This window comes from Macrobrachium nipponense, chromosome 25, assembly GCF_015104395.2.
Source record: "Macrobrachium nipponense isolate FS-2020 chromosome 25, ASM1510439v2, whole genome shotgun sequence".
NCBI classification, from domain to species: domain Eukaryota; kingdom Metazoa; phylum Arthropoda; class Malacostraca; order Decapoda; family Palaemonidae; genus Macrobrachium; species Macrobrachium nipponense.
In genome coordinates this window covers 48,217,215-48,232,129 of record NC_087214.1, presented here as the reverse complement: position 1 = coordinate 48,232,129, position 14,915 = coordinate 48,217,215, and the positions used below count along the sequence as shown (strand labels likewise).

At 37.3% G+C, this 14,915-nt stretch overlaps 1 protein-coding gene across 1 annotated transcript in view; it reads left to right on the top strand.

Moving 5' to 3' along the window:
- Positions 1-2,034: 2,034 nt before the first annotated feature.
- The window catches only part of LOC135199203 (uncharacterized), a 94,187-nt gene continuing 81,306 nt past the window's right edge, over positions 2,035-14,915 (top strand). The window contains exon 1 of the mRNA XM_064227075.1: positions 2,035-2,097. The gene's annotated coding sequence lies outside the window, so the exon portion shown is untranslated. The remainder of the gene's footprint in view (positions 2,098-14,915) is intronic.

Genomic DNA, 14,915 nt, shown 5'->3' with positions numbered 1-14,915 from the left:
ACAGTTTTGTAAAGAAATGGTTCTAACTTTAAAATGAGATACTTCTCATGTCCTGTAAACTTTTTTCAGGTTGGTCTGGTAAATAAATGATAAATTGTCTTGTAAAAAAGTGTTTCTTACTTAAAAAATATTCCATTTTTTGTCCTGTAAACTTTATTATATACGTTATATAGAACGTTCATAAGTATGCAATACACACACACACACACACACACACATACATACATACATGAAAACAATACGAAGAGCCTGTAGTCCGACAAACTGCCCTTCAAGTGAGGGATTTAAATGTCCCAGAAGAACCCCCGCCGAAGTGAACTTGCCTATCTCCTCTCTTTACATTGATGTGCGCTAGATATGACGTGTATCTGTGGGTAAAATGGGGAAGAACGCACATCAGAATAAGACTAACGTGCGTGGCAACTCGTGGTATAATTCTCTAGTATAGGACAGGGCTGCCGAAGTGTGGAAATAACGTCACTAATACGGCTTATCTTGTCCACATTGTGATTAGGTGTGGAGTGTGGGATCCACACGTAAAAATTTCCGCGCTTTTTACTTAAAAAGCGTAGGTATGCTAGTTAAAATCTAATAATAAGTTATGAAAATTTTTTCACTATTCTACTTTATAAGTCTCACACACAAATATCCATAAAAATATTTAATTAGTTTTATCCTTTTTAATTTGTGGATGCGTTTGGATATTTATCAGATGCATAACGCTGACCGTTGATTCATGTGCAAACCAAGACCTAGAATATAAGCTAGATCTTGGCCGTACGAACTGGCTGGCTCCAGCTCTATCCAGCCTCAGTTACCTTTTCAAAATTATTTCCAATCTGGTCCTCAACAAAATCTACATTTATTGTTTTTCATAATACTAGAGAGTATTCTTAATTTGCTAGTTTTGATGGTATATTTTCTTGAAATTTTTGTGAAATATATGCATACATTCATACTGCCATTTGGTGGCAAATTATTTTTCAGCGATGCACTTTACAGCTTTGCAATACACATTGCAATTTTTGCATGTGAAAATGATTAATGTGCCTGTATAATCAGTTTGGTTATTCTACAACTGCGGTGACATAAACTTTTGAAATGAACGGGCTTTAATGATTTCATAACTGCAATTCGTATAACGTCATAGGTAGTAAAAATCATAAGCCTAGTTTACCAGTATAGATGATAGCGCTCATGATTTCGTTGTCAGTTGATACTGCCCTAAATGAATGACAATGTGTATAACAACGATAAAAGTGAGAAATTATATAATGCAGTGGTAATGAAATCATGTAAAATTAAATAGTTCAGTACATTAGCCTAGGTCCAGGATACGTTGCCAGTTTACTTTACTCTAAAAAATAAGAAATAGTTATAACACTGGTGCTTACTATTATATTTTCAGCTTCAATTCTTTATGAAAGTGATTGTAATTATGTAATTGCAATGATACAATACAGTGATAATTATTCTTTTAAAGTTCACTTGCGAGCATATATATAACCAACATTGTTAGTTGGCCCAAGATATAGGTCTAGTCATTATATTTATGGCAATAATGCAGAATTGAACATCATTATAAATTTATCGTTATATTTCATTACGATGACGTAAAAACACCTGCGTTACTTTTCATCGTCAAATTAAATAAGATTCATTCCAGTTTTTCATCATCAAATGAAAGGAGTACTGGGACTGCTGCTGAGAAGTTTTGCTTCTTTTACCCTCTCATAAAAAAAAATCAGAATAAAAATCTAACTAAATGTTTAAATAATATGAGCTAAAAAAAACGGAAAGGGTCGTGTTTATCCTTATTTATCAGTAAAAAAAAAAAAAAAAAAAAAAGCTACTGGCTGGGAATTCATACCGATAAGTTTGAGTATAACAAGATCACGATAAACATCTTACACGTTCCTCAGAGTTCGATTAAGTCGAATATATTGCATAACTGGCAACTGTCTGAGACCGAGCGAGGAATTCCTTAGTGTGGGAACCTGGCAGCCCTGATTTTGGGGAATTAGACGACTAATAACTGTCATAGTGGTCACAAGAGACTTTGGAGATCCAAGGAGGCGCCAAGATCCATCGGGAAAGGTAAAGAACATTTAGAATAGTGTATATATATATATATATATATATATATATATATATATATATATATATATATATATATATATCTAAAGAGGTGAAAGAGGGGGAATGGCTAATAATATGTTTAAAGTGTTTTATATAATAATAAAGTCACATAGCTCTGCTTGCCTAGAGACAAGGGGTGGTACACTGCAAAGTTCACCGGAGAGAGAATGGTATTTGCTGAACAAGCAACTTGTCTCAGAGGTCGTTCCCCGTTTGCGAGGCATGTGCATTCGTTTGTACGCGTATTACAGGCCTACTGGTTCAGGGTACTTGTGGAAGACGCATTCTTTGTGCAAAGGAGAGAACAAGCGGTTACCTAAGTGTCAGGAGAGAACGCCCATCTGCGCAAAGGTAAGACACGTTCTTTAAAAACTTAGAAAATCTGTTACCTTTTGGGAAAGAGAGAGAAGTGTGGAAATATTCTCTTTACGTAAATACTTTGAAAAGAGTGACGTGTGGTGTCTATATAACTATTATCTTTATTATCAGATGGGTCCGATTCCATGGTTGATTAGGAATGGAATTCTCTAATTGACTAATACTAGACAGTGTGACTTGTTTGGGGTTTGAGAGTGTAACCTTAGTCCGGAAGGTAGAATGTTATCTTATTGGTTTTCTTTATGGGCGATTTGGGTATTTGTGCCATTATGACTTGTTAATCATTTTGTTCTTTGTTATAAACCAATTGCTTTGGGAAATAAATGATATTTTTGTATATTTACGCAGTCTTAATAAGCCTCGTGACATCTTACAGACAGGGCACCGTTGGCAACAGGTAAGAGTTCCCAGTTTGTGTAGTTTAGGGAATAGAGGGGGGGGTAATAGTGGTGCCAGCGGTAAAGGCTTTTTATATATTTTTTCAAGCTAGGTACGCTCCGAAGGGACTGGTGACCAGTTAGAAATAGGGGGTTTCGGTTTTTATTTTGATAGGAGAAGGGGTTATTAATCATGTCACAGGCAACTCAGGGTCATTACTGCTGATTCGACAGAGAGAAGCTGTTCCTCAGACAGTCTTCCTCTCCCAAGCCAAGCCAGTTTATTTCTTGAGATTACGGAATAAAGGTGTTTAAAAAGAGAGAAAAGGGGGTTGGGGGGAGAAAAGTTTGGTTTTGTTTTCGACATATTAAAGTGTTTCGCAGTTCGCGCATGTTTGCGGTGTATGTGAATTCGGTTACGGTCATATGAAGACGTAAGTGTATTTTCGAGTTTTTTTTTTTTCTTTTTTTTTTTCTTATTTTTTTCCCTCTTTTTGTGTTTTGTGGATTTTCTTTAACTTTTTGTTCTTGTTCATGTTCCTTATGTTGTGTGTGGCGAACTTGCCTGAGTGGGATTTTTGCGGCAAGTCGTGCCAGAGAGAGAGAGAGAGAGACGAGAGAGAGAGAGAGACGAGAGAGAGAGAGAGGAGGCGAGTTAGCTCGGAAACACCTACGTTTCTTACTTTTCCTATCCCTTTCTTATTATTATTATTTTTTTTTATTGCCATTTTCGTGGGGTTGATTTTGTGATTGGGGACGGGGCACGCTTACCTTTTGTTATCTGTTTTTGTTGGGAAATTTTTTTTTCTCCTTGATGGGTTTAGTGTATAAGTACATTGATGTTATTGAGATCGGGGAACAGCCTTGGGAAACAAGATAAAATGGCAGATACCAAACCGACGACGCTACTACATCACGTGACGAACATTTCTGCGGGGGTCAGCCCGTTCAAAGGGATCGTGGATGGCGCTTTGTCACCAAACCTTTGCATATTTTCATAGAGGGAGTTAATAACTATTTAGCGGGAAAGAATATAGTAGACGATGTAGAGGCATTCAGAGAGGCGAAAGCTTTGCTAGATTTCAATAAGGGAGACCTCAGTCATAGGTCAAGGAGTTTCCAATTTACGAAATGTCGTACCTGGACAGACTTGCAAGCATTTTTGAAAACCGCATATGGCTCAAAGGAACACGGAGATATGGTGAGAGACCTTCGAGGTCTTTATAAACTACGGAAAGGCACTAATAGCCTTGTAGAACATAGTCAAAGCTGTTTGACGCAGTGGCAGATTGGTAGGAAAATTGAAAAACATCTAAATGGGTTACAGGGGATAATCTCCCTCTAAATAATGTTCATAAACTGATCTATTTTTCCCTGCTCTTACACGAGGTACCCGATGCAATAGTGGATAGCTTTGATGAAAAGGTTGAGCCTACCTCAGACGAAGAATTACTTTATACCCAAATAGATAAACACAGGTCTAAATGTCCCACCGTAGATAGCACAATTTTTAACGGGACAAGCCCGAGGGATCGAAGTAGCAGAGAGACACGGAACTCTCCTTCTCATCGTCTGTGGCAAAAGTTGAGTATAACAAAAAGATCGTTCGATCAAAAGCAACAGCAGTTGCGTTGTTTCAACTGCAATAAACCAGGACATCCAAAGAAATTGTGTAGGGTTAAATATTGCGGAATGTGTAAAAGTACTGAGCATTATTGGCAGTCTTGTCCATCTCAGATACGGAGAGATGCGAGGCCTGCACCGCAGGTTCTGGTAATTATAATGTGAGAACTTCCAGGCGGGTCAAACCAGAGGGCAAAGGGATCGGCGAAATTTTTGGAAGCCCGATCAACAAAAAGGGTACAGGTGATTGGTATATGCCATTGTGGTCTCGTGGGGGACGCCCCAGAGCCCAAGCCCATAGTCTATGGAACAGTAGGGGATGTGGATATCCCGGTTTTCATAGACACTGGGGCATCAATAAACCTAATGGACTATAATTTGTATCAATCCATGTTCTCCAATTACCCTTTGCAGCCCTCTACGGAGACGGTGTGATGTGCAAGCCATAGATTAAACACCCTGGGTTGTGTAGCAAATAAGGTTTGCTCTCGGTGACAGAGTGTTAACAGAACCTTTTTGGTAATAAAAGGAATTGCCTTAGGTAATAAAATCTTGTTGGGTCATCCTGCTTGTAGAAGACACAAGATTTCGATCCATGCGGGTGCTAATGGGATAACAATCGGGAAAATGATTACCTCATACCATATGAGGACGTGAATAGAATGGAGGACATGGAGGTTATTGAAAGAGGAGAGGTGCTCGGTGGTATTAATTGCTTGGTGATACGAGTGTTATGGGGAAAGGTAATGTTAAAACACACGTTGGTGATCTGGGAGATGATTACGGGGGTTCTATCAGAGTTCATAGTGGTAACAAATGATACTAACAATACTGGTGATGATACTAATATGGATGTTGTTTCTGATACTAAACAATGCTAGGGGGATAATATCTGAGGGTGGTAATTTGTATGGGCGGTGGCAAGGGGAGATACTAACCACAAATATAGAGGTGTTTTATTTGAAGACATTATGTTACTACCAGGTTCAAAGGTTATGGTAAAAGTTAAATTGAAGGAAATGAGAAAACCCACAGATGTGTGTGTTATTGAAACAGTGAAAAGCTCAGGGGAGTTGTTAGCACGGCATCGGTGAACAGTGTATCCAAGAATGGGGTTACGTGGGTGGAGCTATTAAACTGTAATGATACAGTTAGGAGATACCAGAAAAATACATATATAGTAGACTTCCATGATTGGAAATGCGATAGCGGTTCTGTGGCTATCGTAGAGGGGAACCTGAGTTTTCGGAGGCAGAAATACAATCAAGGAAACAAACATTTAGTGAACATTTGGCTAATGCGGATTATAGCGAACACGTTGAAGCGATAAGCGGGCTCTTGGCGGAATTTGGGGATACGGTAGCCTTGCAAGGTGATAAATTGGGGTTGACTAATGTCTTAGAGCATAAGTAAATTTGGAGAGCAACACAAAACCTATTTATATTCCTGCATATCGCATACCTTTCAAAATCAGAGAACAGGTAGATCGAAAGAAGTTAATAGATGGAAGAAGAAGGAATCATTAGACCCATTGTGTCTCCTTACAACTTTCCCTTGTTAGCGGTACCTAAGAAAGAAGATTCGGTCCGTGTATGCGTCGATTTTAGACGTTTACATGAGAAAACGATCCCTGACCGCTACCCAGTTGCGTGCATACCAGATCTTTTGGTCGAAATTGGGGGACATAATATTTATAGTCAATTGATTTGGCGCAAGGTTCTTACAGGTCCCTCTCAGCGAGAGTAGCAAGGAATATACCGCCTTTTCAGTGCCCAAGGGCAACTATGAATTTACGCGAATGCCTTTCGGTTTATCGGGCAGTCCGATGACTTTTACCAGGTTGGTGAACCACAGTTTTGCACGGGTTATTGGGCAAAAATGTTTTTGTGTATATGGATGACATCCTGATCGCAACGGACACGATCGCGCAACACCTGGAAGTGCTTACAGAAGTACTTAGGAGGCTTAGATTAGCGGGGTTGAAAATCAAGCTAGCCAAGTGTTCGTTCTTGAAAAGCAGATCACATATCTAGGTCACGTCATATCTAAGGAAGGGGTTAGAGTAAATGACGATAAAGTCAAAGCAATAGCGAATTTTCGCATCCCCAGATCAAGAAAGAGATTAAGTCATTCCTGGGGTATCGCCGGTTTCTTCAGGAGGTTCGTAAAAGGGTTTTCTAACATAGCAGCTCCCCTAACTGATGTGTTGCGGGAAGACGTTCAATTTCAATGAAGGAATCCCAGGCGGAGAGTTTTCAAAAGCTTAAGATGCGCTAATGAATCGGTTTTGAAGTTCCAGATTTTAAGGAACCTTTACATTAGTGACTGATGCAAGCAGGAAGGCATAGGTGCATGCCTTATGCAAAAGTTTGATGGGAAATTTCATCCTATAGCTTTTTATAGCAGGAAGTTCAGGACAAAAGGCAGTAAACGAGAAGTCCATGGCCACCATAGATAAGGAAGCCTTTGCAATAGTGTCGAGCTTAGTTCATTTTAAAATGTTACTGATGGGGAATAAAGTAGAAGTCCTTACAGACCACAACCGTTACTTGATCTTTTTAATAAACCCGATTTGTCTCCCAAAAGAGCTCGATGGTTTCTAACTATCAGAGATTTTGATGCAAAGCTCAAATATATAGAGGGCAAATTTAATGTTGTCGCGGACGCTTTGAGCAGGAGTTTTCATGACGTGGAAGGTTTCCAAGTCGCGCAGGTCACTAACGAAGCCATACAATGGGGATATACCCCACATAGAGCTAAAGCAAGAGAAGACGAGGTCTTTAGCAGATGCGAAAGCATTTCTGAGAGGGGAATTAGTCAAGAAACGTTATAGCTTGCCTTTTTCGGGTTTGGAGTTAGAAGGAAATCTGTTAGTTAGGAAAATTAAATATAAGTTGAGAACCAGTGAAAGTAAAGGAGATACGACACAGATCGTAATTCCGAAAGTCCTAATTCCAGTGGTTTTAGATATAGTTCATTGCAGGTTCGGTAGTCCTCACTTGGGAATAGAAAAAACTTATGATGAGGTTCGGGCTAAATACATTTGGAAAAAATATGGGTAAAGATGTGGAAAATTTCGTAAGGAATTGTGGGCGGTGTGCAACGCATGTAAGCCTGCTAGGACAACGTCATGCAAATTAGGATCGTATCCTATACCGAGTAAACTTTTCAGAGAATACATATGGACGTCTTAGGGAATTTTTGTGGAGTCTAGATACGCGAACAAGTACTTGCTAGTGATATAGATGAACTTACAAGGATAGTAGAAATTTGGTTTTCCCACTTAAGCATAAAACAGCCGAAGAAGTAGCAATAGCATTTTTCAATGGTATCGTTTGCAGATACGGTTCGCCCGAAGTTCTATTAACCGACATGGGAGGGAATTTGTGAACAAAACCTTGGAGTGTTTAGCTGAATTCATGGGAATACAGAAAGTAACAATTATTCCATACAGACCCGAGGCTAATGGGTTGTGCGAACGAGCGAACAGGAAAGTGCTCGAAGCGCTCAGAAAAACGGTAGGTGGTAATGATAGAAATTGGGACAGATATATTAACGTTGTTAGACATAGCATTAACACCTGGTTAGCGATTCAATTAAAATGTCCCCTTTTGAAGCTTTGTTTGGTTATCCAGCGCGAGGCACATTTGATTTGTTAACTACGCCTCACCGAGGGGGAGGATACAGTTGAAGCGCTGATATCCACAGCGAGAGAGAGACACGCATGTCTTAGCCGTAATCTCGAGTCCACAACCAGAGATATGGTTCAAAAGAGTTATTAGTAAATCATCTGATCCAAGATCAATGTCGGTGATAAGGTATTTTAAAAACTTAACGTGAGAAATGAGTTAAATTACAAACTAGGCCCGAAGTTTGAAGTCCTTTTAAAGTCATTGAAGAGAAAATTGGAAATAGGTTTGTAGTTTTTAAATGAACGAACAGGTCAGTCGAAGCTAAACACATACCTCGAAATTGAAAAGAATTGGTCGTGGCAATAATATATGATCGCGCGCAATTGCATTCATTTTCCTTTTTTTTCTTGTTATCTGTTTTTGTAATTTGATGACAGAATGGCTTGAAATTTTTTTTTTTTGTTTTTCCTTCTCCTTTGTTTTCCTTCGAATGTTTTTCTCTCTTATTGTATGTAAGTCTGCGGCGTTTTGGCGTAAGATTTCGGGGTTAATATTTTTCGGCAAATGTTTGCTTTAGCTGAGAAACGAGATGGTTTTTTTAGCGTGGGGTCAGTAATTAAATAGAGGAATTATTTATGTCACCTGAGTGGTGTTTTATTAGATGATGGTTTATGTATAATGAGATGGTTCTGGGGGTGTGCTTACGAAGATCAGTACTAAAACATTTTTTTTTGAGAATCATGAGTTTCTAGCTTCGCGAGTCTGATTATGCTGCAATGCTCAGCACCTGACGTGTTCATAGGTGGGTTTCTTTTTTGCTGAAGTTGCTGTAAGGAGTCCGGTTGCGAACCTTCCTTTGGAATTGATGACTCGGGATTTGCACGGTTTTGCGGAGATGCCGATTATGACATTTCACGAGAACGTGTCATATAAGGGATTTTTTTTTTTTTTGTTTTTTTTTTCTTGTCGATAGGGTTGCTGCGCTAGCAGATTCTGTAACGGTACACATTCCTTTTTGGGAAAAGATGTTGAATTATATGTTTTTTTTTTTTCTTTCTTAACGTCGTCCGAGATGATTAAACAACTGATGGTTTTCTTTTTCTTTTCTCTTATGTGCGCTGTGTAATGGGGAGGGGAAAGTTCACTTACTATTGTTGTATTATCTTATTTTTTTATTTATTTATTTTTTTCTCTTCTTTTCTTTTCTTACGAGAGATGTTTTTGCAATGAGGGTTAAGCTCTAATAGCATTTATCTATTAGATAGAAGATATAATTTGTCAGGGTATGTGGGTTGGATAGAAGGGGTGTTTCGTCATTATTATTTTATGGAGGCTAGTTATATAAACCATAAAAAGGGGTACTGTTAGACTTTATGAGTTCTCTTTTGGTAGTGTGGTTTGTCAGATATGGGATTATTTGTGAGAATTCAGTAGGTAAAGATTTTTTGGTTTAGCGAGGAATTTTTCTTTTCTAATATTTGATTAGTAGATTGAATATATTAATTAGTGACGAATTTGTGGGGTAAAACAAGACTTTAGTTATTTTATGACCATGTAGACCTTTTAAATACGGACACAATGACTTTGGAGAATTCCCAACTCTACGTGAGGATGCCAAGGGAGACGACTTCGTTCTACAGTACCAGAGATTGAGTCAAGTCTACACACGAAGGGCATTTTTGTGGACTGCCTTGGCAAAGGATGAGATGTCTTCGATATAATTTCTGGGATAAACCAGGAGTCTACAGTCTTCGATGAGGCGGGTGCGAGTAGCACTTGCATAGAATAACGGGGTGGTGACCACGTTTACTTCAGTAGAAAACGTCGATCTACAGTTTCGCGACGGGAGGGTGTTGGATACACTCACGAGGGTCGCAGGCGCTGAATAATGGCGCGTGCTGATTGTTTCGAGTTGGGTTACGTACTCGACCTGAGTCTACAACAATTCGCTCATTCTACAGGGATCCAGCTGTTTGACAGTTCCTGCAGGATTCTTACAGACTTCTTCATGGTACTTAGTCGGCGTGTCTACAACTCGTCGATAAAGGTGTTTCACCGACACCTTCACGGAAGCCATAAGGCGTTCGAATCCCGCTACAGTGGAGTCCATTACTGTCCCGCCACTCGAAGATAGTGGTGAAGATGAACCTTTTTTTTTTTTTTTTTCGATGACCGCTATACTTATACCAATAGTAATGATCATGTTAGGCGCTATACTGATCGCCATTTGTGTACTTGGAGTCCTTAAAACTTTTATGCATTCGACGAAGCACAAGTGCTCCGGCAACGAGGTGGCTCTAAGTCATGTGGTACATTGATACATGGGCATTAGTTGCCGATATGGTGTGAGACGGGAGTGCATTATTTTCTTTTTTGAGCCAGCCTCTGGTTTTATATATATTGTAAGACGCTTGTGTGTCTAGAGCTAGGCGGGTGCTAGCATTAGGGTAGCCGAGCTCCTCTAAAGAGGTGAAAGAGGGGGAATGGCTAATAATATGTTAAAGTGTTTTATATAATAATAAAGTCACATAGCTCTGCTTGCCTGAGACAAGGGTGGTACACTGCAAAGTTCACCGGAGAGAGAATGGTATTTGCTGAACAAGCAACTTGTCTCAGAGGTCGTTCCCGTTTGCGAGGCATGTGCATTCGTTTGTACGCGTATTACAGGCCTACTGGTTCAGGTACTTGTGGAAGACGCATTCTTTGTGCAAAGGAGAGAACAAGCGGTTACCCTAAAGGTGTCAGAGAGAACGCCCATCGAAAGGTAAAGACACGTTCTTTAAAAACTTAGAAAATCTGTACCTTTTGGGAAAGAGAGAGAAGTGTGGAAATATTCTCTTTACGTAAATACTTTGAAAAGAGTGACGTGTGGTGTCTATAAACTAGTATCTTTATTACAGATGGGGTCCGATTCCATGGTTGATTAGGAATGGAATTCTCTAATTGACTAATACTAGACAGTGTGACTTGTTTGGGGTTTGAGAGTGTAACCTTAGTCCGGAAGGTAGAATGTTATCTTATGGTTTTCTTTATGGGCAGATTTGGGTATTTGTGCCATTATGACTTGTTAATCATTTTGTTCTTTGTTTATAACCAATTGCTTTGGGAAATAAATGATATTTTTTGTATATTTACGCAGTCTTAATAAGCCTCGTGACATCTTACAGACAGGGCACCGTTGGCAACAGGTAAGAGTTCCCAGTTTGTGTAGTTTAGGGAATAGAGGGGGGGTAAATATATATATATATATATATATATATATATATATATATATATATATATATATATATATACACACACACACACACACACACACACACACACACACACCACACACACACATATATATATATATATATATATATATATATATATGTATATATATATATATAAAGGAACATCTGTGGCTTAATATCCGTGGATATAAAAATGGTCACGTGAATCAGTGACAAAAATTTTGATATGGAAAACGTATTCAAACTTTTGTATAAAGTATGTTAAATTATCTGCTTGGAAATGAATATTATTATTATTATTATTATTATTATTATTATTATTATTATTATTAGTTTCAATGCCATATAAATGTAATAAGTGTTTTCGTTATTGAAACAGCGCTTCCGGTATTGTAACATCGTGCATCGGTCTAGAATGAAACATTGTTCGTTTGATATCCAGTGCAGAAATAAGTTTTTTTTTTTTTTTTACTTTATATTGGCTTAATTTGACTTATTTTACTGTTTTTCCTTCTGTGTATTCTATAGAACAGATCTTGGTGTATGTTTAGCTTAAGCCAGGCAAGATTTGACAAGGAATTTCGAGTACATTTGAATCGGTCTAGGGCGAAATTTTTTTTAAGTCGCATAATTTTTTTTTTTTTTTAACTTTTTATTAACTTCATTTTGCCTTTATACTCTTCTTACTTCTGCGTATTCTATAGCAGGAATTGAGAGCATTCTACTGCTTTTTATTCGCATTTTACATGCACTGGAATACTTCTCTTCTGCACTTCTTGCATATACCATATAGTACTATGGAGCATTTTATCATTAATAATCTAAGATTGTTTATTCTTTAAATTTATGGTGATTTTTTTTCTCTAGGAACACAGGTGAGGTCATTAAGTAAACCATAAAAATAGGGGTTTTTTGCTCTAAGATTTAGACTTTTGCAATTCAAGGACTAAGCTGTTCATGAGTAAAATTTGTTATAACTTGGAAACTTCAAAGTAATTTTGATATAAAATGAAACCTGTGACTGGATGGAAGACGGTAGGCGCGACACTTCTCTCTCTCTCCCTCTCTTTCTCTCTTGTTAGTATAATTGTACAATTGTCGTAGCCAGAAATGCTAGGCCTATAGCTAAGTGAGAAAGTTCGTTAACTTGTTTTAGGGTTCTAGTAGATATATTTTTCATTTCCATCACCTTTCTAGATATATGTAGATATCACAAAGACTGAACTATTCTCCAATCCGGAGACTAACTTTCCTTTCATAGAATGTGGTTGTATTTATACATATAAAAAAGAGAGTAATAGTAGTGCAGAAGATAAGAGGCAATTCGAAAAGCTATTAGATATGCTACTAGAATACAACATTCATCAAATGAATCACCTGCTAACAAGAAAGGAAAATACTTTAGACCTAGTATTAGTGAACGAGGTGAATTATGGTAAAGAAATAATAGTTTATAATGCAAGTATTTCAGACCATAATGTCATAGAATTAACAGTCCATTCCAAAGCAAGTGAAAACAGAGATAAGCAAGAGATGAAATAGTGGGAAGGATATGGAAAATACAATTTCTACAGTAAAAATATAAAATGGCCAGAAATAAATGAAGAGTTAAACAAAGATTGTGATAACATATTCGTAAGTGATGATATACAGGTAAATACGGATATATTCTATAAAATATTAGAGAAAATAGTGGATAAATATAAACTAAAGAAGAAAAAAAACAACAGTCATGCATACCAAGAGACAGAAGGATGTTGTTCCAGAAAATCAGAAAGTGGAAAAAAGGTCTTGCAAAAGAAAAGAATGCATGGAAAGTGATGGAACTGAAATGTAAGATAGAAAATGCAGAACAAAAGATTATACAATCAAAAGAAAATGAAAAACGGGACTTTGAAGAAAAAACCCTAGTAAATATCAAGCAAAACCCCAAACTATTGTACTCATATGCAAAAAAGATGGATAAAAGAAGAATAGAAGTAGGCCCTCTAAGAAATGAAGGGAGATTAACAAATGAACAAAAAGAAATATGTAACATATTGGCAGAAAGATGTAAGAGAGAATTTACCCCTAGAATTGATAATGAAGATGCTGATACAGAAATAAGGGATGAAAATAGTGAATATTTATCAGACATAGATATTAATCAAGCCAAAATTGTGCAGGCTATTAATGAAATTAAAAATGGATCAGCAGCTGGGCCTGATGGTGTCCCTGCTATTTTGTTAAATTAGTTCATTCTATCGCAAAGCCCCTTGCAATATTATTAAGGCAAAGTGTAGATACAGGCAAGATTTATGATGAGCATAAATTAGCATATATTACCCCTACTTACAAAAGTGGATCAAGACTAGAGGCAAGTAATTATAGGCCTGTGAGTCTAACATCACATATTATGAAAGTGTATGAAAGGGTATTGAAGAAAAATATCATGAAACATTTAATAAAAAATAATCTGTTTAATATAGGACAACATGGTTTTGTACCCGGAAAAAGTACACAAACCAACTTTAGTCCACCGTGAGAACATATATAAAAATATGAAAAACGGAAAAGAAACAGATGTGGTTTATTTAGACTTTGCAAAAGCTTTTGACATGATAGACCATAATATATTAGCAAAGAAAATTAGAAAACATAATATGGTGGACAAAGTAGGAAGATGGATAAAAGAATTTTTACACAACAGAAAACAGATAGTTATTGCAAATGATAAGAAATCGGATGAAGCTAAGGTAATATCCGGTGTACCACAAGGTACGGTGCTAGCTGCATTGATGTTTGTTATTATGATTGCAGACATAGACAGTAATGTTAAGGACGCGGTAGTGAGTAGTTTCACTGATGACACAAAAATAAATAGAGAAATTACTTGTGATGAAGATAGGAACGAGCTACAAAGAGACCATAACAAACTATATGAATGGGCAGAGGTAAATAGGATGGTATTTAACTCTGATAAATTTGAATCAATAAATTATGGAGATAAAGAAGGAAAGCTCTATGCATATAGGAGACCTAATAACGAGACAATCACTAATAAGGAAGCAGTTACAAACCTTGGAGTGATGTTGAATAGGAACATGTTATGCAATGATCAAATAGCAATTCTAGTAGCAAAATTCAAAGCAAAAATGGGAATGTTGTTACGGCACTTCAAAACAAGAAAAGATGAACACATGATTATGCTTTATAAAACGTATGTTCGTAGTCCACTTGAATACTGCAATATATGGTACCCACACTACTAAAAGGATATTGCACAAATAGAAAGTGTACAAGGCCCTTTACAGCTAGAATAGAAGTAATTAAGGATCTTGACTACTGGGAAAGACTACAATTTTTAAAATTATATAGTCTAGAAAGGAGAAGAGAACACTACATGATAATTCAGGCATGGAAACAGATAGAAGGAATTGCCGGAAACATCATGGAACTAAAAATATCAGAAAGAGCAAGCAGAGGTAGATTAATAGTGCCCAAAACTATACTAGGAAAACTAAGGAAACCACACAGGACATTAATTCACT